Source organism: Mus musculus, chromosome 13 (genome assembly GCF_000001635.26).
Source record: "Mus musculus strain C57BL/6J chromosome 13, GRCm38.p6 C57BL/6J".
Taxonomy (NCBI): Eukaryota; Metazoa; Chordata; class Mammalia; order Rodentia; family Muridae; genus Mus; species Mus musculus.
Genome location: NC_000079.6, coordinates 65660721 through 65684325, shown reverse-complemented (window position 1 = coordinate 65684325; position 23605 = coordinate 65660721).

The following is a 23605-nucleotide window of genomic DNA, read 5'->3' as shown; positions in this document are numbered from 1 at the left end:
TTTAGATAATATTTTGAATAGATATGGAGAGAATGGACCACCTTATCTTGTTTGGGAATTAGTGGGATTTTTGATTGTCTCTCCATTTAATTTAATGTTTTCTCTAAGCTTGCTGTAAAGTAACAATATTATGTTTAGGTATGTCCCTTGTATCCATAATCACTCCAAGAATTTTATCATAAAGTGATGCTGGACATGTCAGAGAATTTTTCACCATCTGGTGAGATGATCACTTCTTTTTTTTCCTTACACTTTAAGCACATTCTGCTGAACCATTCCTGCATCTATTTAATGAAGCATACCTCATTGATCATGGGGGATGAGCTTTTGATATTTTTTTCTATTTTCTTTCTTTTTTTATTTGTTTTGCTTTATAAAGTGTTTTTGTGTCAGTCACTTTAAGGAAAGTTGGTCTGCAATTCTCTTTTGTTGCTGAGTCTTTATTGACTGGATATTTGAGTAACCATGGTGTATTAGTCAGGGTTCTCTAGAGTCACAGAACTTATGGACAGTCTCTAGATAGTAAAGGAATTTATTGATGACTTACAGTCGGCAGCCCAATTCCTTACAATCGTTCAGTCGCAGCTGTGAATGGAAGTCCAAAGATCTAGCAGTTACTCAGTCTCACATGGCAAGCAGGCGAAGGAGCAAGAGCAAGAGCTAGACTCCCTTCTTCCAATGTCCTTATATTGTCTCCAGCAGAAGGTGTAGCCCAGATTAAAGGTGTGTCCCACCACACCTTTAATCCCAGATGAAAGGCGTAGCCCAGATTAAAGGTGTGTTCCTTAAACTCGGAGATTCAATCTTCTGGAATCCATAGCCACTATGGCTCAAGATCTTCAAACTAAGATCCAGATAAGGATCTCCAAGCCTCCAGATAAGGGTCACTGGTGAGCCTTCCAATTCTGGATTGTAGTTCATTCCAAATATTGTCAAGTTGACAACCAGGAATAGCCACTACAATCCACCCTTGTCAACTTGACACAAATAATATCTCATGTTCACATGAAACAATAACAAGGTTGTAAATACGCCTAACATGATATAACTATCCCTCGTACAATCACAAACGCATTAGTAAATTTACAATGGGCATTCATATTACTTTATAATCCTCGTTTCTGCAACTGGTTACGTGGCCTTAATTGGCATTTATAACTACCTTCCTCTACTACCCATTCTGTATTTCCTTCACCTTCAGCCAGCACCTCAGCAGGTCTTGGCTCTTTTCTTGGAGGATTGACCCATACCTTCATTCCTGATGGGTCTGTGTCCTTTGTCATCCTGCTTGGATTAGGCTGTTGTAGTTTCCCATTGACTTTAATCACAGGACATGGTAGTACTAAGAGACGCCCTAAGGGATCTCCTACACTCCAGACATAATCTTGCTTACCACCATTGTGAAGAGGTAATCCAATTTCCCCATGGTAATCTGGATCTATCACCCCTCCTAACACTGTTATTCCTTTTTTAGCCTGTTGGTTTAAGGGCATTAGAAGCCCAAAATGACCAGGGGGAAGTCTGAGCTTCCAGTTCAATGGAATGTTTGTTGTAGCTCCTGGTAGGAGCACTCCCCTCTCTGGAGCCAAAACTTCTAGGCCAGCAGAACCTAGAGTTATGGGGACAGGAAGCAAAAATTTTCCTAGAGGGTCACTAGGAGTGATAGTAAGTGGAACTATTCCCTTTTCCACCCCTTGATTCCTGGACCCATGAATCCTGGCTATGGGAGAAACTGTACCATATATCGAGCGCTGATTCAAAGCATATACTGCCTTCTGAAGAACTCTACCCCAGCCTTCCAAGCTGTTACCACCTAATTGGCGCTGTAACTGCGTCTTTAAAAGGCCATTCCATCTTTCTATCAGACCAGCTGCTTCAGGATGATGGGGAACGTGGTAAGACCAGTGTATTCCATGATCGTGGGCCCACTGTCGTACTTCTCTGGCTGTGAAATGAGTTCCTTGGTCAGAAGCAATACTGTGTGGAATACCATGACGATAGATAAGGCATTCTGTCAATCCGTGAATGGTGGTTTTAGCAGAGGCATTACGTGCAGGAAAGGCAAATCCATAACCAGAATAAGTATCTACTCCAGTAAGAACAAAACGCTGTCCTTTCCATGAAGGAAGTGGTCCAATGTAGTCAACCTGCCACCAGGTTGCTGGCTGGTCACCTCGAGGAATGGTGCCATATCTGGGGCTCAGTGTTGGTTTCTGCTGTTGGCAGATCTGGCAATCAGCAGCAGCTGTAGCCAGGTCAGCTTTGGTGAGTGGAAGCCCGTGTTGCTGAGCCCAAGCATAACCTCCATCTCGACCATCATGGCCACTTTGTTCATGTGCCCATTGAGCAATGACAGGGATGGCTGGGGAGAGAGGCTGACTGTCCACAGAACGGGTCATCTTATCCACTTGATTATTGAACTCCTCCTCGGCTGAAGTCACCTTTTGGTGAGCATTTACATGGAACACAAATATCTTCACATCCTTTGCCCATTTGGAGAGATCTATCCACATACTTCTTCCCCAGATGTCTTTCTCACCAATTTTCCAATTGTGATCTTTCCAAGTGCCTGACCATCCAGCCAATCCATTGGCTACAGCCCATGAGTCAGTGAATAATCGTACATCTGGCCATTTCTTCTTACAAACAAACTGTAATACCATGTGTACTGCCCGAAGTTCTGCCCACTGTGAAGATTTTCCTTCACCAGTGTCTTTCAAGGTTGTCCCAGAAAGGGGTTGTAATGCTGCAGCTGTCCACTTCTGGGTGGTGCCTGCATAACGTGCAGAGCCATCAGTAAACCAGGCCCTAGTCTTCTCCTCTTCGGTCAGTCGATCATAGGGAACACCCCATGAGGCTATAGGCGCATGCTTGGCAGCAGATGGCATTGTAACAGGAGTAGAAACCATAGGCATTTGAGCAACTTCTTCATGTAACTTGCTTGTGCCTTCAGGACCTGCTCTGGCCCGATCACGTATATACCACTTCCATTTGATAATAGACTGCTGCTGTGCGCGTCCCACTTTATGATTTGCAGGGTCTGATAGTACCCAGCTCATGATGGGTAGTTCAGGTCGCATAGTAACTTGGTGTCCTATCGTCAAACGTTCAGTTTCCACTAAGGCCCAATAGCAGGCCAAGAGCTGTTTTTCAAAGGGAGAATAGTTGTCTGCAGATGATGGTAGAGCTTTGCTCCAAAATCCCAAAGGTCTTTTCTGTGATTCACCTACAGGAGCCTGCCAGAGGCTCCAAACAGCATCTCTATCAGCCACAGACACCTCAAGTACCATCGGGTCTGCTGGGTCATATGGTCCAAGTGGTAGAGCAGCCTGCACAGCAGCCTGGACCTGTTGAAGGGCCTTCTCCTGTTCCAGGCCCCACACAAAGCTAGCAGCTTTCCGAGTCACTTGGTAAATAGGCCTAAGTAACACACCCAAGTGAGGGATGTGTTGTCTCCAGAATCCAAATAGACCCACTAAACGTTGTGCTTCTTTCTTGGTTGTAGGAGGGGCCAGGTGCAATAACTTATCTTTCACCTTAGAAGGAATATCTCTGCATGCCCCACACCACTGGACTCCTAAGAATTTCACTGAGGTAGATGGTCCTTGAATTTTGGTTGGATTTATTTCCCATCCTCTGATACGCATATGTGTTACCAATGAGTCCAAAGTGGTTGCTACTTCCTGCTCACTTGGTCCAATCAGCATAATGTCATCAATATAGTGCACCAATGTGATATTTTGTGGAAGATCCAAACGATCAAGATCCCTTCTAACTCAATTATGACACAGGGCAGGAGAGTTAATATATCCTTGAGGCAAAACTGTGAAGGTATACTGTTGGCCTTGCCATCTGAAAGCAAATTGCTTCTGGTGGTCCTTATGGACAGGTACTGAGAAGAAGGCATTTGCCAGATCAATAGCCGCATACCAGGTGCCAGATGTGTTGATTTGCTCAAGTAACGAAACTACGTCTGGTACAGCAGCTGCAATTGGAGTTACTACCTGATTTAGTTTTCAATAATCAACTGTCATTCTCCATGATCCATCTGTTTTCTGCACTGGCCAGATAGGAGAGTTAAACGGAGATGTGGTGGGAACCACCACCCCTGCATCTTTCAAGTCCTTGATAGTGGCAGTAATTTCTGCAATTCCTCCAGGAATATGATACTGCTTTTTGATTCACTATTTTCTTTGGCAGAGGCAACTCTAAAGGCTTCCATTTGGCCTTTCCAACCATAATAGCCCTCACTCTACAGTTCAGGGAACCAATATGACAATTCTGCCAATTTCTGAGTCTATCTATCCCAATTATACATTCTGGAACTGGGGAAATCACCACAGGATGTGTCCGGGGACCTACTGGACCTACTGTGAGTCGGACATCAGTCAAAACTTCATTAATCACCTGCCCTCCATAAGCCCCTACTCTAACTGGAGGGCCACAATGTTTCTTGGGATCCCCTGGGATCAGTGTCAACTCAGAACCAGTATCCAGCAGACCCCGAAAAGTCTGATTATTTCCTTTTCCCCAGTGTACAGTTACCCTTGTAAAAGGCCATAGGTCCCTCTGGGGAAGAACTGGAGAAAGGGTAACAGCAAAACCTTTGAGTGTCTTATCAAGATCCTTCCTCAGCGGAACCTGGCCACCCCTTCATTCAAGGGGTTCTGGATCTGCAAACTGTCTCAAGTCTGGAAATTGATTCACTGGCCGAGATTGCTGTTTACCACGATCTAATGTAGCCTTTCTTTCATTTGTTTGAGAATTTTTCTGCTTATACAGATCAAACAAATATGCAGTAGGCTTCCTATGTATTTCATTCCTGGAAACACCATGATTGATTAGCCAGTACCAAAGGTCCAACCGAGTCATGCCATTATAAATTTCACCTTTCCTGTGCTGACCATTACTGGGTATGTTATTATAAACATTCTTTTGTCTACGCTGTCCATTATAATAAGTAGAATCACCTTGTCTCTGGCGATTCAATGCTGCCACCTGGCCCTTGTTACCTCGGAATCCAACTAAACCCAGTGAATTTAATTCATCTAATTGAGCAGAAGCATCTCCAATGCTAAGATCTGGCACAAGGAAAAGGGAAAGAACAAAACCCTTCAAATGTGCTGGTGCCCCTCTCACCAATTTGCGTCTTATAGAGCTGGTGAAAGGCATATCTTCTGGACCTTCCCATTGTGGACAATTATGCTTTACACAATATATCCACTCTAGCATTGCAATTTCCCTAAGTCTTAAAATCCCTTCATCAACACTAAGCCACGGAATATCAGGCATCTCCAAGTCATTTCCAGTAGGCCATCTTTTGATAAAGACCTCAGCCAACCATTCAAACAAACTTTTGACACCTTTTTTAACTATGCGAGCTTCCGTATTAAACCTAGAATCTCTACTCAGAGGACCCATGTCAATAAACTCAGCCTGCTCTAGTCTTATGTTCCTTCCACCCTTATCCCACACCCTTAAAATCCATTCCCACACATATTCACCAGGTTTCTGCTTGAATGAATTAGCAAATTCATTAAGCTCCTTAGTAGTGTAGCGAGTTTCTTCATGGACTACACTTTCTACCTCCCCTCTAGGAGCCTGTTTTGCTTTGAGTCTGGTCACAGGTCTAGAAGAAACTATTGGTGGGCCTTGAGAAACATCAGTAGTGAAAGTCATTGCTGGTTTATCAGACTCTGCAAAATTAATTTCCTCATGTGGGGAAGGCATTATTTCAAGGGGTGGGGCTGAGGGTACTACTTCCTCAGGTGGGGCAAACCCTTGAGAATCTGAAGATTCAAAATTCTCAGCTTCAACATGGTCTTCCCACACATCCCCGTCCTATGTTGTAGGATCCCATTCTTTGCCAATTAGAGCCCTTACTTTAACTGTCGACACACTCTGAGGCTGAGACTTGAATTTTCGCTGTAGTTCAGCCAACCTTACAATGAGAGTTTCCGTTTGATTTTCTGCAACTTGAGCTCTATTGCTACAAGAGAGAAGATTTTCTTCAAGGACACACTTAGCAACTTTTAGATCGTTTACTTGTGTCTGGAGCCTTTCAATTTTATCACACAACTCCTTCCTTTCATTCATTCTTTCCACAGATACTAAGAGCAGCCAGCCAGTAAAATCATTTTTCGATTTTTTCCCCATCTTGTAGAAAGCTTTGTGCACTGAATCACCTAATTCATTAAGAAAATCAAGGGCATTAGCTTCTTTAAGTTCGGAATATAGTTTCAACCATGGGTCTTCAAAATTCTCTAAGCTCCCAGGAGGGAGAGAATCTGGAGAGGTTTCAATAGTTGAAAGTGCTGGTGGATCAACAAGCCAGTTCCAGTATTTTAAAAGATTCATCCTTGTACTTCTGTTACTCTAGAACCACTCCTGGTACCAACTTCTGTATTAGTCAGGGTTCTCTAGAGTCACAGAACTTATGGACAGTCTCTAGATAGTAAAGGAATTTATTGATGACTTACAGTCAGCAGCCCAATTCCTTACAATTGTTCAGTCGCAGCTGTGAATGGAAGTCCAAAGATCTAGCAGTTACTCAGTCTCACATGGCAAGCAGGCGAAGGAGCAAGAGCAAGAGCTAGACTCCCTTCTTCCAATGTCCTTATATTATCTCCAGCAGAAGGTGTAGCCAAGATTAAAGGTGTGTTCCACCACACCTTTAATCCCAGATGAAAGGCGTAGCCCAGATTAAAGTTGTGTTCCTTAAACTCGGAGATTCAATCTTCTGGAATCCATAGCCACTATGGCTCAAGATCTTCAAACTAAGATCCAGATAAGGATCTCCAAGCCTCCAGATAAGGGTCACTGGTGAGCCTTCCAATTCTGGATTGTAGTTCATTCCAAATATTGTCAAGTTGACAACCAGGAATAGCCACTACACATGGGTTCACAAAATAAATCGGCCAATGTTTCTTCTCTTTCAATATTGTTGAATACTTTGAGGAGTATCCTTGTTATCTCCTCCTTGAAAGTCTGCTAGTATTCTACCCCAAAACTCATGGCCTTGAGGTCTTTTTGGTAGCAGATTTGTAATGACTTCTCTTTTTCTAGGTTTTTAGGTCTGTTTAAGTTGCTTATCTTAGTTTGATTTAATTTGATAAGTGGAACCTATTGAGTAAATTATCCATCTCTTAGAATCTCCAATGCAGTGGAGTACATGCTTTTTAAAACTATGTCTTTACCTTTCTCTGGAATTCTTCATTGTCTTTTATTTTGTCCCCATTTTCATTGTAGATTTCATTAATTTGGATATCCTCTATCTTTTAATAAGTTGTTGTCTATCTTGACTAATAAAAGGCTCAAAGGCCATCTCCATGTTTCATTAATTCTTTGTAGTCTTCTCTTTCTATTTTATTGATTTCAGCCCCCAATTTGATAATTTCCGGAAGTCTACTCCCTTTTTTCATTGCTCCCTCGCTTCTTTCTGTTCTAGACTTTAAAGCATGCTGCTAAATTGCCAGTATGAGAGCTCTCCAATTTTTTCATGAAGGCATTCTGTTCTATGAATGTTTTTCTTAGCACCACTTTCATTTTCTTTGTGTTCCATAAGATTGTGCATTGTTGCTCAATTGTTGTCCTTTTCATTGAATTCTAAAAAGTCTCTATTTTCTTCCTTTATTTCTGTCTTAACATTTCTTTCATTCATTAGTGAGGTGTGTAACCTCCATGAGTTTGTAAGCTTTGTGTTCTCTTTGTTTTTTTGATATCCAGTTGTTATCCATGGTGGTCTGATAAGATACAGTTGTTCTTTCAGTTTTATTGTATGTATAGAGAATTGCAATGTGTCTGAATGTGTGGTCAGTTTATAAGTAAGTTTCATGAGGTGCTGAGCAGAAGGTATATTCTCGTATATTTCAGTTGAACGTTCTCTAAATACCAGCTGGATTCATGTTCATGTTGTCAGTTAACTGGACTAATTCTTTGTTTAGTTTTGGTCTGAAGAATTTGTCAATTGGTGGGAGTGGGGTATTAAAATATCTGAGTATGAATGTATGACACTCATTATGTGATTTTAGCTTTAAAACTGTTTCTTTTACAAAGGTTGGTGACGATATGTTTAAGGCATAGATGTTAAAAATTTAAATGTCATCTTTGGTGTTTTTTTTTTCTCCCTTTGAGGAATCTATAGTGTCTTTCTCCAATTCTTTTGATTACTTTTTGGTTAAAATCTGTTTTGCTGTATTTGTAAATGGCTGTACCAGTTTGCTTCTTTGGTCCATTTTCTGGGAATGTCTTTTTACCACCCTTTACCTTGAAGTAATGCCTATTCTTGATGTTGAGCTATATTATTTGAATACAATAGAAGGTTAGATTACGTTTAGCACCCATTCTGTTCACCTGTGTCGTTTTATTGGCAAACTGAGGTCATTAATATTAATATCAAAGAGCAGTGATGGCTAACTCCTAGTATGTTGTTATTGTTCTTGCTGCTGGAGGTCATGTTGAGGTTTGTGGGTATGTGTGCTTTCCCTTTTTTGCAGCTAATACAACATTATTTATTATTTATTATTACTTATTATTTACTATCTCTGTTTTCATGTGTATCATTAACTTCCTTGGGTTGGATTCTTCCTTCTCTTTTTTTTCTTTTTAAAAGTTTTTTTTAATTAGATATTTTCTTCCTTTACATTTCAAATGCTATCCCCTTTCCTAGTTTCCTCTGAGAAAGTCCCCTATACCCTCATCAGCCTTCCTCCCCAAACCACCCACTCATGCTTCCTGGCCTTGTCATTCCCCTGTACATATAATCTTTGCAAGACAAAGGGCCTCTCCTCCCATTGATGGCCAACTAGGCCATCTTCTGCTACATATGCAGCTAGATACACAATCTCTGGGGGTACTGGTTAGTTGATATTGTTGTTCCTCCTATAGGGTTGCAGACACCTTTAGCTCCTTGGGTAGTTTCTCTAGCTCCTTCCATGGGGGTGTGTGTGTTTCATTCAATAGATGACTGTGGGCATCCACTTCTATGCTTGCCAGGCACTGGCATAGCCTCAGAAGAGACAGCTATAGCCAGGTCCTCTCAGCAAAATCTTGCTGGCATATGCAGTAGTGTCTGGGTTTGGTGTTTGTTTATGGGATGGATCCCCTGGTGGGGCAGTCTTTTTATGGTCCATCCTTCGTCTCAGCTCCAAACTTTGTTTCTGTAACTCCTTCCATATGTATTTTGTCCCCCTCCCCCCCCCTTTTTTTGATAGGGTTTCTCTGTATAGCCCTGGCAGTCCTAGAACTTACAATGTAGAGCAGGCTGGCCTCGAAACTGAGAAATCCCCCTGCTTCTGCCTCCCAAGTGCTGGGTTTAAAGGCATGTGCCACTACTGCCTAGCTTGTTCCCCCTTCTAAGAAGGAACGAAGTATCTATACTTTGGTCTTCCTTCTTCTGGAGTTTCATGTGTTTTGCAAATTTTATCTTGGGTAGTCTAAGTTTCTGGGCTAATATCCACTTATCAGTGAGTGCATATCATGTGTGCTCTTTTGTGATTGGGTTACCTCACTCAGGATGATATCCTCCATATACATCCATTTGCCTAAGAATTTCATAAATTCATTGTTTTTAATAGCTGAGTAGTACTCAATTGTGTAAAAGTACCACATTTTCTGTATCCATTCCTCTGGGTTCTTTCCACTTCTGGCTATTATAAGTAAGGCTGCAATGAACATAGTGGAGCATGTGTCCTTATTACAAGTTGGAACGTCTTCTGGGTATATGCCCAGGAGAGTTATTGCTGGATCTTAAGGTAATACTATGTCTAATTTTCTGAGGAACTGCCAAACTGACTTCCAGAGTGTTTGTACAAGCTTGCAATCCCACCAACAATGTAGGAGTGTTCCTCTTTCTCCACATCCTCGCCAGCATCTGCTATCACATGAGTTTTTGATGTTAGCCATTCTGACTGGTGTGAGGTGGAATTTCAGCGTTGTTTTGATTTGCATTCCCCTGATGATTAAGGATGTTGAACATTTATTTAGGTGCTTCACAGCCATTCAGAACTCTCAGTTGTGAATTCTTTGTTGAGCTCTGTACCCCATTCTTAAGTTGGGTTATTTGATTATCTGGAGTCCAGCTAATTGAGTTCTTTGTATATATTGGATATTAGTCCCCTGTCTGATTTAAAATTGGTAAAGATCCTTTCCCAATCTGTTGGTGGCTTTTTTGTCTTATTGACAGTGTCCTTTGCGTTACAGAAGCTTTGCAATTTTATGAGGTCCCATTTGTCAATTCTCAATCTTACAGCACAAGCCATTGATGTTCTATTCAGGAATTTTTCCCCTGTGCCCATATCTTTGAGGCTTTTCCCTATTTTCTCCACTATAAGTTTCAGTGTCTCTGGTTTTAACTGGAATTCCTTGATCCATTTAGACTTGAGCTTTGTACAAGGAGACAAGAATGAATCAATTCGCACCCTTCTACATGATAACTGCCAGTTGTGCCTGCACCATTTGTTGAAAATGCTGTCTTTTTTTCCACTGGATGGTTTTAGCTCCCTTGTCAAAGATCTAGTGACCTTAGGTGTGTGAGTTCATTTCTGGGTCTCCAATTCTATTCCATTGTTCTAGCTGTTTGTCACTGTACTAGTACCTAGCAGTTTTTATCACAATTGCTCTGTAGTACAGCTTGAGGTCAGGCATGGTGATCCCAGCAGAGGTTCTTTTATCATTGAGAATAGCTTTTGCTATCCTAGGTCTTCTTGTGATTCGAGATGAATTTGCAAATTGCCCTTTCTAATTAGATGAAGAATTGAGTTGTGATTTTGATGGGGATTGCATTGAATCTGTAGATTGCTTTTGGCAAGATAGCCATTTTTACTATATTGATCTTGCCAATCTATGAGCATGGGAGATCTTTCCATCTTCTGAGATCTTCTTTGATTTCTTTTTTCAGAGAATTCAAGTTCTTATCATACATATCTTTCACTTTCTTAGATAGAATCACACCAAGGTATTTCATATTATTTGTACCTATTGTAAAGGGTGTTGTTTCCCTAATTTCTTTCTCATCCGGATTATCCTTTGTGTAGAGTATAAGGCCTTGGCTTCACACAATATACTGTGACCAAGGTACATAAGTAAATAAACACTTTTCTCACATGTTTCTTTGGCTATGGTGGTTTTTACAGCAACAGAATCTAAGACATCACCTAAATGGTAAATTGCCTCTGTTGGGATTTTGAATATCATAGATTCCTGATGTAATAAAGGGCTCTGATTTTAAAAGAGAAACAAGAATGCATGTTAGCAGAGTGAGAAGCACCGTGACAGTAATGCATATGATAGCACAGAAGCACTGCACTTTGGGATAGCTTTCCAATGTACTAGGGAGATGCTAAGAATACCAGATACCATACAAAGAAGGGAACATTCTATGAAAAGGACATAGAGATTCAAATTGTACCTGCAAAATAAGGCTTTGTAAATGTATGTGAAAAGACAGTTTCATTATAACGTGACTGTGTTTCATTAAGTGAGAAAAATCACTAATGGAAATATTTCCCACAAGAACTTCACCACAGTGAGGTCAGTAAATTCTATGGACATATAAATCACTCTAGATGAAGGGTCTCCATAAATTTTATCAAAATATGAGACTAAAGATTATTTCAGTTCAATATCACACACAAACATGCACATAAAACACATACACATTGTTCTTTACATCAGGTGTTGAAGGTCAGGGTCATTTTTCTCTCTTTTTGTCTTATTGACGGTGTCTTTTGCCTTGCAGAAACTTTGGAGTTTCATTAGGTCCCATTTGTCAATTCTCGATCTTACAGCACATGCCATTGCTGTTCTGTTCAGGAATTTTTCCCCTGTGCCCATATCTTCAAGGGTTTTCCCCACTTTCTCCTCTATAAGTTTCAGTGTCTCTGATTTTATATGAAGTTCCTTGATCCACTTAGATTTGACCTTAGTACAAGGAGATAAGTATGGATCGATTCACATTCTTCTACATGATAACAACCAGTTGTGCCAGCACCATTTGTTGAAAACGCTGTCTTTCTTCCACTGGATGGTTTTAGCTCCCTTGTCGAAGATCAAGTGACCATAGGTGTGTGGGTTCATTTCTGGGTCTTCAATTCTATTCCATTGGTCTACTTGTCTGTCTCTATACCAGTACCATGCAGTTTTTATCACAATTGCTCTGTAGTAAAGCTTTAGGTCAGGCATGGTGATTCCACCAGAGGTTCTTTTATCCTTGAGAAGAGTTTTTGCTATCCTAGGTTTTTTGTTATTCCAGATGAATTTGCAAATTGCTCCTTCTAATTCGTTGAAGAATTGAGTTGGAATTTTGATGGGGATTGCATTGAATCTGTAGATTGCTTTTGGCAAGATAGCCATTTTTACAATGTTGATCCTGCCAATCCATGAGCATGGGAGATCTTTCCATCTTCTGAGATCTTCTTTAATTTCTTTCTTCAGAGACTTGAAGTTTTTATCATACAGATCTTTCACTTCCTTAGTTAGAGTCACGCCGAGATATTTTATATTATTTGTGACTATTGAGAAGGGGTTGTTTCCCTAATTTCTTTCTCAGCCTGTTTATTCTTTGTGTAGAGAAAGGCCATTGACTTGTTTGAGTTTATTTTATATCCAGCTACTTCACCGAAGCTGTTTATCAGGTTTAGGAATTCTCTGGTGGAATGTTTAGGGTCACTTATATATACTATCATATCATCTGCAAAAAGTGATATTTTGACTTCATCTTTTCCAATTTGTATCCCCTTGATCTCCTTTTGTTGTCGAACTGCTCTGGCTAATACTTCAAGTACTATGTTGAAAAGGTAGGGAGAAAGTAGGCAGCCTTCTCTAGTCCCTGATTTTAGTGGGATTGCTTCCAGCTTCTCTCCATTTACTTTGATGTTGGCTACTGGTTTGATGTAGATTGCTTTTATCATGTTTAGGTATGGGCCTTGAATTCCTGATCTTTTCAAGACTTTTATCATGAATGGGTGTTGGATCTTGTCAAATGCTTTTTCTGCATCTAACAAGATGATCATGTGGTTTTTGTCTTTGAGTTTGTTTATATAATGGATTACATTGATGGATTTTCGTATATTAAACCATCCCTGCATCCCTGGAATAAAACCTACTTGGTCAGGATGGATGATTGCTTTAATGTGTTCTTGGATTCGGTTGGCGAGAATTTTATTGAGGATTTTTGCATCGATATTCATAAGAGAAATTGGTCTGAAGTTCTCTATCTTTGTTGGATCTTTCTGTGGTTTAGGTATCAGAGTAATAGTGGCTTCATAAAATGAGTTGTGTAGAGTACCTTCTACTTCTATTTTGTGAAATAGTTTGTGCAGAACTGGAATTAGATCTTCTTTGAAGGTCTGATAGAACTCTGCACTAAACCCGTCTGGTCCTGGGCTTTTTTTGGGTGGGAGACTATTAATAACTGCTTCTATTTCTTTAGGTGATATGGGACTGTTTAGATGGTCAACTTGATCCTGATTCAACTTTGGTACCTGGTATCTGTCCAGAAATTTGTCCATTTCGTCCAGGTTTTCCAGTTTTGTTGAGTATAGCCTTTTGTAGAAGGATCTGATGGTGTTTTGGATTTCTTCAGGATCTGTTGTTATGTCTCCCTTTTCATTTCTGATTTTTTTAATTAGGATGCTGTCCCTGTGCCCTCTAGTGAGTCTAGCTAAGGGTTTATCTATCTTGTTGATTTTCTCAAAGAACCAACTCCTCGTTTGGTTAATTCTTTGAATAGTTCTTCTTGTTTCCACTTGGTTGATTTCACCCCTGAGTTTGATTATTTCCTGCCGTCTACTCCTCTTGGGTGAATTTGCTTCCTTTTTTTCTAGAGCTTTTAGATGTGTTGTCAAGCTGCTAGTATGTGCTCTCTCCCGTTTCTTCTTGGAGGCACTCAGAGCTATGACTTTCCCTCTTAGAAATGCTTTCATTGTGTCCCATAGGTTTGGGTACATGTGGCTTCATTTTCATTAAACTCTAAAAAGTCTTTAATTTCTTTCTTTATTCCTTGCTTGACCAAGGTATCATTGAGAAGAGTGTTGTTCAGTTTCCACGTGAATGTTGGCTTTCCATTATTTATGTTGTTATTGAAGATCAGTCTTAGGCCATGGTGGTCTGATAGGATACATGGGACAATTTCAATATTTTTGTATCTGTTGAGGCCTGTTTTGTGACCAATTATATGGTCAATTTTGGAGAAGGTCCCGTGAGGTGCTGAGAAGAAGGTATATCCTTTTGTTTTAGGATAAAATGTTCTGTAGATATCTGTCAGGTCCATTTGTTTCATAACTTCTGTTAGTTTCACTGTGTCCCTGTTTAGTTTCTGTTTCCACGATCTGTCCATTGATGAAAGTGGTGTGTTGAAGTCTCCCACTATTATTGTGTGAGGTGCAATGTGTGCTTTGAGCTTTACTAAAGTGTCTTTAATGAATGTGGCTGCCCTTGCATTTGGAGCGTAGATATTCAGAATCGAGAGTTCCTCTTGGAGGATTTTTACCTTTGATGAGTATGAAGTGTCCCTCCTTGTCTTTTTTGATAACTTTGGGTTGGAAGTCGATTTTATCCGATATTAGAATGGCTACTCCAGCTTGTTTCTTCAGACCATTTGCTTGGAAAATTGTTTTCCAGCCTTTCACTCTGAGGTAGTGTCTGTCTTTTTCCCTGAGATGAGTTTCCTGTAAGCAGCAGAATGTTGGGTCCTGTTTGTTTAGCCAGTCTGTTAGTCTATGTCTTTTTATTGGGGAATTGAGTCCATTGATATTAAGAGATATTAAGGAAAAGTAATTGTTGCTTCCTTTTATTTTTGTTGTTAGAGTTGGCATTCTGTTCTTGTGGCTGTCTTCTTTTTGGTTTGTTGAGGGATTACTTTCTTGCTTGTTCTAAGGCGTGATTTCCGTCCTTGTATTGCTTCTTTTCTGTTATTATCCTTTGAAGGGCTGGATTCGTGGAAAGATAATGTGTGAATTTGGTTTTGTCGTGGAATACTTTGGTTTCACCATCTATGGTAATTGAGAGTTTGGCAGGGTATAGTAGCCTGGGCTGGCATTTGTGTTCTCTTAGTGTCTGTATAACATCTGTCCAGACTCTTCTGGCTTTCATAGTCTCTGGTGAAAAGTCTGGTGTAATTCTGATAGGCCTTCCTTTATATGTTACTTGACCTTTCTCCCTTACTGCTTTTAATATTCTATCTTTATTTAGTGCATTTGTTGTTCTGATTATTATGTGTCAGGAGGAATTTCTTTTCTGGTCCAGTCTATTTGGAGTTCTGTAGGCTTCTTGTATGATCATGGGCATCTCTTTCTTTATGTTTGGGAAGTTTTCTTCTATTATTTTGTTGAAGATATTAGCTGGCCCTTTAAGTTGAAAATCTTCATTCTCTTCAACTCCTATTATCCGTAGGTTTGGTCTTCTCATTGTGTCCTGGATTTCCTGGATGTTTTGAGTTAGGATCCTTTTGCATTTTGTATTTTCTTTGACTGTTGTGTCGATGTTCTCTATGGAATCTTCTGCATTGAGATTCTCTCTTCCATTTCTTGTATTCTGTTGCTGATGCTCGCATCTATGATTCCAGATCTCTTTCCGAGGGTTTCTATCTCCAGCATTGCCTCCCTTTGGGTATTCTTTATTGTGTCTACTTCCCTTTTTAGTTCTAGTATGGTTTTGTTCATTTCCATCACCTGTTTGGATGTGTTTTCCTGTTTTTCTTTAAGGACTTCTACCTGTTTGGTTGTGTTTTCCTGCTTTTCTTTAAGGGCCTGTAACTCTTTAGCAGTGCTCTCCTGTAATTCTTTAAGTGACTTATGAAAGTCCTTCTTGATGTCCTTTATCATCATCATGAGAAATGTTTTTAAATCTGGGTCTAGATTTTCGGTTGTGTTGGGGTGCCCAGGACTAGGTGGGGTGGGAGTGCTGTGTTCTGATGATGGTGAGTGGTCTTGATTTCTGTTAGTAGGATTCTTACGTTTGCCTTTTGCCATCTGGTAATTTCTGAAGTTTGCTGTTATAGTTGTCTCTGGTAAGAGTTTGTTCTTTAGGTGAATCTGTTAGCCTCTATAAGCAGACCTGGGAGGCTAGCTCTCTCCTCAGTTTCAGTGGGCAGAGTATTCTCTGCAGGCAAGCTCTCTTCTGGCAGGGAAGGTACCCAGATGTCTGGTGTTCGAACCTGCCTCCTGGCAGAAGTTGTGTTCCACTCACTAGAGGTCTTAGGATTCCGTGGGGAATCCTGTGTGGGCCCTTGCAGGTGTCAGGTGACTCCGCTGGCAAGGCACCCCGGTGCTCGAGTGGAGTGGAAGGGACTTGTGCCCCAGGTCAGGCCCGGGTAGTCTGCTTCCCTATTTATCGCAGTCTCAGGTTCTGCGCGATTGGATTGGGGCAGACACTGTGTTCCACTCACCAGAGGTCTTAGGATCCCGTGGGGAATCCTGTCTGGGCCCTTGCGGGTGTCGTGCGACTCAGCTGGCAAGATACCCCGGTGCTCGAGTGGAGTGGAAGGGCAAAATATTCTATATTATGCTAAGATAACATTCTCCTTAAATGTGATTTCTAAAATTAACTAAATCTGTTTTCAGTGAGAAAAATTCATCTGGGTTTGAATGTTCTTTTTTTTTTTCCTTTTAGGCAATATGTCAGTATTGAGTGAACCCAGATATCATAGCTCTGTAAGGCATGTTGATATTGATTGCTTCTTTATCTCAGGAGGTATAAGAACTGGCAGATCTCAAAGGTCTGTATTCTTGTTTAAGAAAATTGACACACATATAAATGTGTGTGTGTGTGTGTGTGTGTGTGTGTGTGTGTGTGTGTGTGCATCTGAATTGATAACAATGTATGCTTTGGAAAATATTTTGATATTTCTCAGTCAAATTTATCCCTTTGTTCAAATTGCCTGGAGTCCATTAACACAGGTGTTGGGAAATTAGAAACCTGCTATTTGGTATAAGTTGCAATATACAGGGAAGACTATCTTAAATTGAGGAATCTGTTATCTCATATAGATGAGGGATTCTGAATATTTTCCATATCTTTTTGTTGTTTGTTAAGGGGAAACTTCTGGTATCCTGTGTCTTCAGACTTTCTGTTCTTCTGTTCAAGTAACTCTCCTCCCTTCATGTAGGTAAACATACTAACTTTTGGGTTGTGATAATTTTGTATCATTGAGTTGAATCATCTGGGCAGTCTTTTTTTTAATGAAATTTCAGGCTTATGTATGTACTACTTACTAGTATTAGAAGCATTTGTTTAGGATTTTTCTTTAGTTTTTTTCTCGTCAAGATTGAAAGAACCTAGTAGGGAAACCGCCCACTCAATTCCCGAATCAGAGTGCACCCAAGGAATCACGAGAGAGCATCTTGATGCAAAATCACGAGGTAGTTTAATGATGCAGCTCTGAGCCAACATGTATCTCACACGGGAGACAGAGATTATTGACCACAAGGCTCGAAAGCTTTTATAGGAAAGGGTCTGGCGCTGGGGGAGGAATTGGCACGGTTTCACACGATTGGTTCATTTAAACACCAGCAGAATGATTACACATCAGAAAAAGAGTATGTGTAGGTTGTGGCGTCAGGAATTCTGAGGGCCAGGTGCTTATCTCAGTCAGCAGAACATCTGGTTAACTTTTAACCCAGGTAGGAAGGGCAGGAGATAGGGAGGCGCCTGGCCAATCTGTACATTCTTGTATGTCTTCTCTATCTTTATGGCTAGCCAGTTCCTAGGATGACTTTACAGACTTTGTTCTTTGCTCTAGGCCCAAAAAAACCTTCCTAACTACCAAGCTGCATGAGTCACGGACCTTGAATTTTAATTTTCTTTCACCTAGAAGTAGGATAAGGATTGTTTAATTCCCTAACAAAAGCTCCTTCCTCTTCCTACCAACATTAGGGTAACCTACCAACATTTTCCATGACAAAGCCTTGCCTGCCTTCCTGCGCTCATCTCAGCCTGGGAATCAAGCCCTGAGGAGCCTTTGTGTGATTTAAACACACATATGTCACCCCTGGTGTCCTGTATTTTGGAATGTCAGTCTTGATTCCCATGGGCAGGCTTCATTCTCACTGTGATTTATGCCTCAGCCTGACCCGGGAGAACTTTCACAGATGGGATGCTGTGTCTCATGAGTTTAGAACACCCAGGGCTTGAAATCAGACAACGCAAGGCTTAGATTTAAAAAGCCTTTTAAAAAATGGAGTCTGACTCTCAGTTCCTCCTGTTCCACAGAAATGCCCTGTCATTCACAGACAGCTGTGGTGGACTGCGCTTCTCAGACCCTTGGTGGGTGAAAAACAGTCGATGTTGCCTCCTGCTGTAAGACCCCAACTCATTGTGTTTCTTAGGCCCCTAGAAACAAAGTCCAGGATGGAGTTCTTTGTTCTTTTGCCATCAGCCCTAAAGAAAGGTGAGATGGGTGACTACCTAGGCATCTGACCCATTGTGTAAGGGACCAAGAACATTTACACAACTTCCCCAGTCTTTGTGATCTAATCCTCCCCTCACTTTCGGGGAGAGATGAGCTGTAATTCACCATCCCCATTTTTATGATGCTTATCCTGTCCTTCCCTCACTTTATGGTTCATTCTTTAAAAACCTGCACTACAACTGCTGGGGGTCGATCTCCTCTGCCCAGTGTGGGCTACGAGCTCAGTATCAGCATGCTGATAATATTAGAATAAACCTCATGCAATATTGCATCAAGAAATGTTTTTCTCGAGGTATAGGAGCGTCGGCTAATCCTGGGATTTGAGCGAGGGTCTCCCCAGAAATGGCAGTCTTTCACTACCATCAGCACAGGTTGATATTGGGTGCCATATCAGTGCCCAGGTGAGGCCAGGAGCTGTCAGCTCTGGTTTTTATGGCCAGCTTCCATCAGCAGAGGGGCATGGTAAGTGGCTTCAGGGCCTAACTGTTCTGTTGAAATCCACCAGGAGCACCTGTCTTAGGTCAGGAGCCATCAGCTCTGGGGTGTGTGCACTTAGTGGGCCTCTCTCAGGATGGCACACAGTGAGTCTGCAGACAGAGTTCCTCACAAACATTATGGAGCAGACTCTTAAAGAGACAGGCACTGAGGTGGGCACTGGCACCTAACTGTCTTCTGTCATAATGTTAGATGTGGACTTGTGAGAGAGAGCAGGGTGAGATATTAAAATCCAGTTCACAAGGAATGGAGGCCCAGACCTACCCCTCACAGTGTCTGCTATGGGGAACCTGGTGAGGAAGGCACAGGCAGGAGACAAAGAAGCCACAGGTGCCCAGGACTGAGGGGACTCCCATGTGCTGCCAGGACCTCTCTCAGGGTTGAGAAACATGTTTATTCCTTCACAGAAAAGCCTGAGAAAAGTGGCTCAGGACAGGGCCGTGGCCACTCAAGAGGAGAACTGACCTCAGAGGAGGAATCTGACTCAGAAAATAAATTCACAAAACATTGTGAACATAAAGGGTCTACTGTGGGCATTGAAACAGGAGCCAGTCCACAGGACCCCCTGAAAAACATGAAAAGACAGCACAGGGGCCTGCTTGCTCTGTTGCTGGTGTCCCCCGAGCTCAGCCATGGGGTGAATTTTCAGGCTGTGTCCCTGTGAGTGTGGTGGACAATGACTCAGAAGATGAAGATGACTCGTGGGGACCTCTATCCTCTACATGGCACAGGACGTCTCACAGTCTGTGTAAAATAGCCAGAGACTGCCTGAGCAAAGATGGATTCTCACTGGGGAGGGGCAGAGATGAGGCCTGAGAAGTCTGAGACAGGGAGGAGAGAGGTCATCTACAGGATGCTATGGGCACAGGGGCATGGTAGGTGGGGGGCAGTTGGGAGGAATGGCTCCGCAGAAAATGGCCTGGTGGGGACAGCATGCCACGACAGAGACTGCCTACAGCAGGCCAGGATGGAAATATCTCAGGAGCCTGTGGCAGCTCCGTGTAAAAATCAGTTGTTCCCATATCTTCCAACCTTAGCCCTGGACAGTGCCTGTATAGATTTCATTCGTGTGTGACTGCTTTTCAGTTGCCCCTGATGTGCATAATCATTCAATTATACCGATGTGAGTTCTGTGAAACTAGATGTTCCCTGATGTCACAATTCTTAAAAGATTAAAAAACTGAGGCCTGGGGCCCAGTGAAGAGCAGTCCTACTGGCCCGGGTGCTTGCTTGCACTCTCATCTTGGATACAATGCAACAACTGCACAATAGCAATTCCGGATTCATGCTTAACATGCAGAGAATGTTTGAGAGAAATGATTAGAAAATGAACTACAGCCAACATCGGGATTCCAGGAAAGGAAATAACTTATGAAATGAGTTTTGCATAGCAGTTGAGAGTGGTTCCTGGATGAGCAAGTTTGGAATATTTAAAATCTTATACTCTTAAAACTATGTCAGAGCACAGGGAAGCGGGAGGGTCACTGTGTGCAGTGTGCTGAGGTGGAAAGCCAGTGGAACCGCTGAGTTAAGGGTTGACTTGATTCTTTCTGGCTGATGCCTGGCAGATTTTGAATTTGATTTGCCAATGAATATACAGTGCTTTTTTTTTGTACCTGCTTTTGGAGTGTCAATAAAAGACTGGGGCAAGAAGAAGGCGAGAGAGCCTGAGAAGAGCCGGTGGAGAGCGAGTGAGTGAAGGAAGAATGCATGCGGAGTGTGTGTGTGTGTGTGTGTGTGTGTGTGTGTGTGTGTGTGTGTGTGGTGCGTATGAGGCATATGTTGAGGCATGTGTGAGGCATGTGTGGTGTGTGTGTGAGGCTAGTGTGAGGCCTATGTGTGAGGCATGTGTGAGACATGAGAGGTTGTGTGTGTGAGGCGTGTATGGTGTTTGTGCGTGTGTGTATGAGGCTAGTGTGAGGCATGTGAGACATGTGTGAGGTGTGTGTGAGGCCTGTGAGGTATGTGTGTGAGGCGTGTGTGAGGCATAAGAGGTGTGTGTGTGAGGTGTGTGGTGTGTGTGTGTGTGGTATGTGAGATATGTGTGAGGTGTGTGTGTGAGGCCTGTGAGGTATGTGTGTGAGGTGTGTGTGATGTGTGTGTGAAGCTAGTGTGAGGCATGTGAGACATGTGTGAGAGTCATGTGTGAGGTGTTGGAGGTGTGTGTGTGAGGCATGTGAAACATGTGTGAGACGTGTTTGTGAGGCTCGTGTGAGGAGCATGTGAGGCGTGTGTGTGAAAAGCACACAGAAGAAAGCAGAGCGCGCAGCCTTGAGCTGTGAGCAAGCAAGCAAGGAGTGCAGAGAGTGAGAGAGAAACTCTAAGCCTTGAAAAGCCACCTGTCAGCTTGCACCCAAAAAAGCAGTCTGTGTCTGTTTATTACCTGCCTCCCAGATAGCCCCACTTCCAGGTGTAACTCCGATCCTGAGCCGAGGCTAGACTCCTCCGCTGTTCAAGATCAAGAGTCTGGCTCCAGGTTAGAAATTCATTTCATGGCCTCTGAGAGATCCTCGGTCTTTGTTTTCTCCCTGTGGACACTGTAAGTCATTTATGAACCGAGGAAGAAACTTTATTTCCAGGTTTCAGCGAGACAGAGGTTGAACTTTATTAATTATCAATAATAATAATCTTTTAAAAAGCTGTGACTCGGTTTCTGCTTCCGGCCCTCCACCACGGTTTGGCGCGGGGAAAGGGGAGGAGTTCGGCGGGGGCTGCGGCGCTCGCTCACGGCTTCCCAGGAAAACGTGGGTTTTCTTTCTCATCTCTTCTAAAGTTTAAGTAAAATGTTCATTTCTTCCAAAAAGAAAAATACTTGAGACAAGACTTTAAATCCGCCTTTGGGGAGTGAGCATGCGCAGATTCCCAATCCTATTCTTGTCGCCTCAGGCGGCCATGACGCCAAAAGGTCAAATGTAAAAACTGAGAACAGGTAGCTTAGCGGTTAAGGGCACAAACTGTTCTCCCAAAGGTCATGAGTTTGAATTCCAGCAGTGCTGTGATATTTTGTACCTTCTTTTGGTGGCTGGACAGATGACTCCGTGTCTTGGAATCTGGCTCCCTCTTGTGGCCTTCAGGTGTAAAAGCAGGCAGTACTCTGTATACTTAATAAATAAATAAATCTTTAAAAGAAAGAAGAAAAGAAAATTCCTTATGGAAGTTTCTTATAGATTTGGGAGTGATGACTGGATGAGCGATCCTGCTTCCATTTCTCATTCCAGGCGTCTTCAAGAGCTGAGGGTCTGCTCTCAGGGCCGCTCAGAGGGAGACAGAGACGCTGCATTTATAGGATTGGAAGGGAAGCAAGGACAGGCGCTGTAATGGGAAGAGCTCATCACTAGTGGGCAACCTTCCCGGGATGGGAACTGGAAATAGCAGCGCCACACCAGCGCTGCCAGCGCCTGCCGCAACTAGGATCATGGGGGTCCAGGTGCAGGGACAGAGCACTTGTGCACGTTCACGCGTGTGGCATGGCGGGGGTCTGTGGGACAGGCAGGGAGGCGGGGCAGAACGGTGAGGGCAGCGACCCTGAGCTCTCAGCAGGATCCCAGCAAAAGGCATAGCCATTTGGAGAGCATAGGGGTCAGGCAGGGTCACACCCATGGCTGTGTCCTCCCTCGGGTCTGTCCTGCCAGTGCCAGGGCCCTCCCTTAAACACCCTCCCACCTCTCTATTCCCCCTGGGGCTTAGGTCACACAGCTGTCTTGGGGGCGGGGCGAGGGGGCAGGGCTGGAGGATGGCCAGAGTTCACCCAAGGTCTCCTGGATGGCATGGTCATCCCGGTCCCTGGCAGCAGTGACCAATAGCCACCTATGTGATCCCTTACCTATACTTGGACCCCAACTTTAGACCTGACCCTGACATCATATGTAAACCCCAACCTTTGAACCCATCATGACCTCTATATTGCCCTGTGACCAGGATGACACTGTCCTATAACCCTGACAAGACCCTGACACTGTCCACCACACTCCAAACCAGCCTCTGCCCTGCCCACTATGCACTCCAGGTTCTGACCCCTAGCCCCCACCACATGCATCAGTGATTCCCTGGTGACATTGGAATTCCGCGCCCCCCCCCCATGTCACATGGCTAGGCCCAGTCTTCCCGGGAAAGGAGGGGTGTCACTCACCACTCTGTGTCCCATCCTCATCCCAAGCCTTGCTAAGGTTGTATGCTGCCTGGGGCGCAGAGGAGCAGTGCAGGGTTGGGGTGTCTTTGGGTCAGGAGTCACTCGGTGGGGTGTCACTGTGGCACGTGGTAGTCATGGGTGACGGGATCAGGGCATGGGGGCTATTGGTGAAGGTTCCGCCTCAGTTTTAATTGACAGCTCAAGAATGGAGAGGTCATGAAAAAGAGTTGAGGATTGGCATGATGAGAGCCTATGAGAGGCTATTGGTGGGGCCTATTAGAAGCAGAAGACCCCACTTGTTAGAGATGCCAGTACCATGGTATGATCTCCAAGAATAGCAGCATCAGTGAAGTGGATCCACCTGAGCCTAGAGTGCTGCAGAGGGCAGAGCTGGAGACTTGAAGCCAGCCCCTTGGAGGAGGCCAGAAGATACTGCCTTTGAACAACAACCACTCCAAAATTTTAAAGCTCCTTGTATCAGAGCCAAGGCTTGTAGTAAAACTCCTTCAGAGGGATCAGCTGATAAAATATCAATATAATGAACAATAGACACTGAAAGATTCAATGTCCTGACT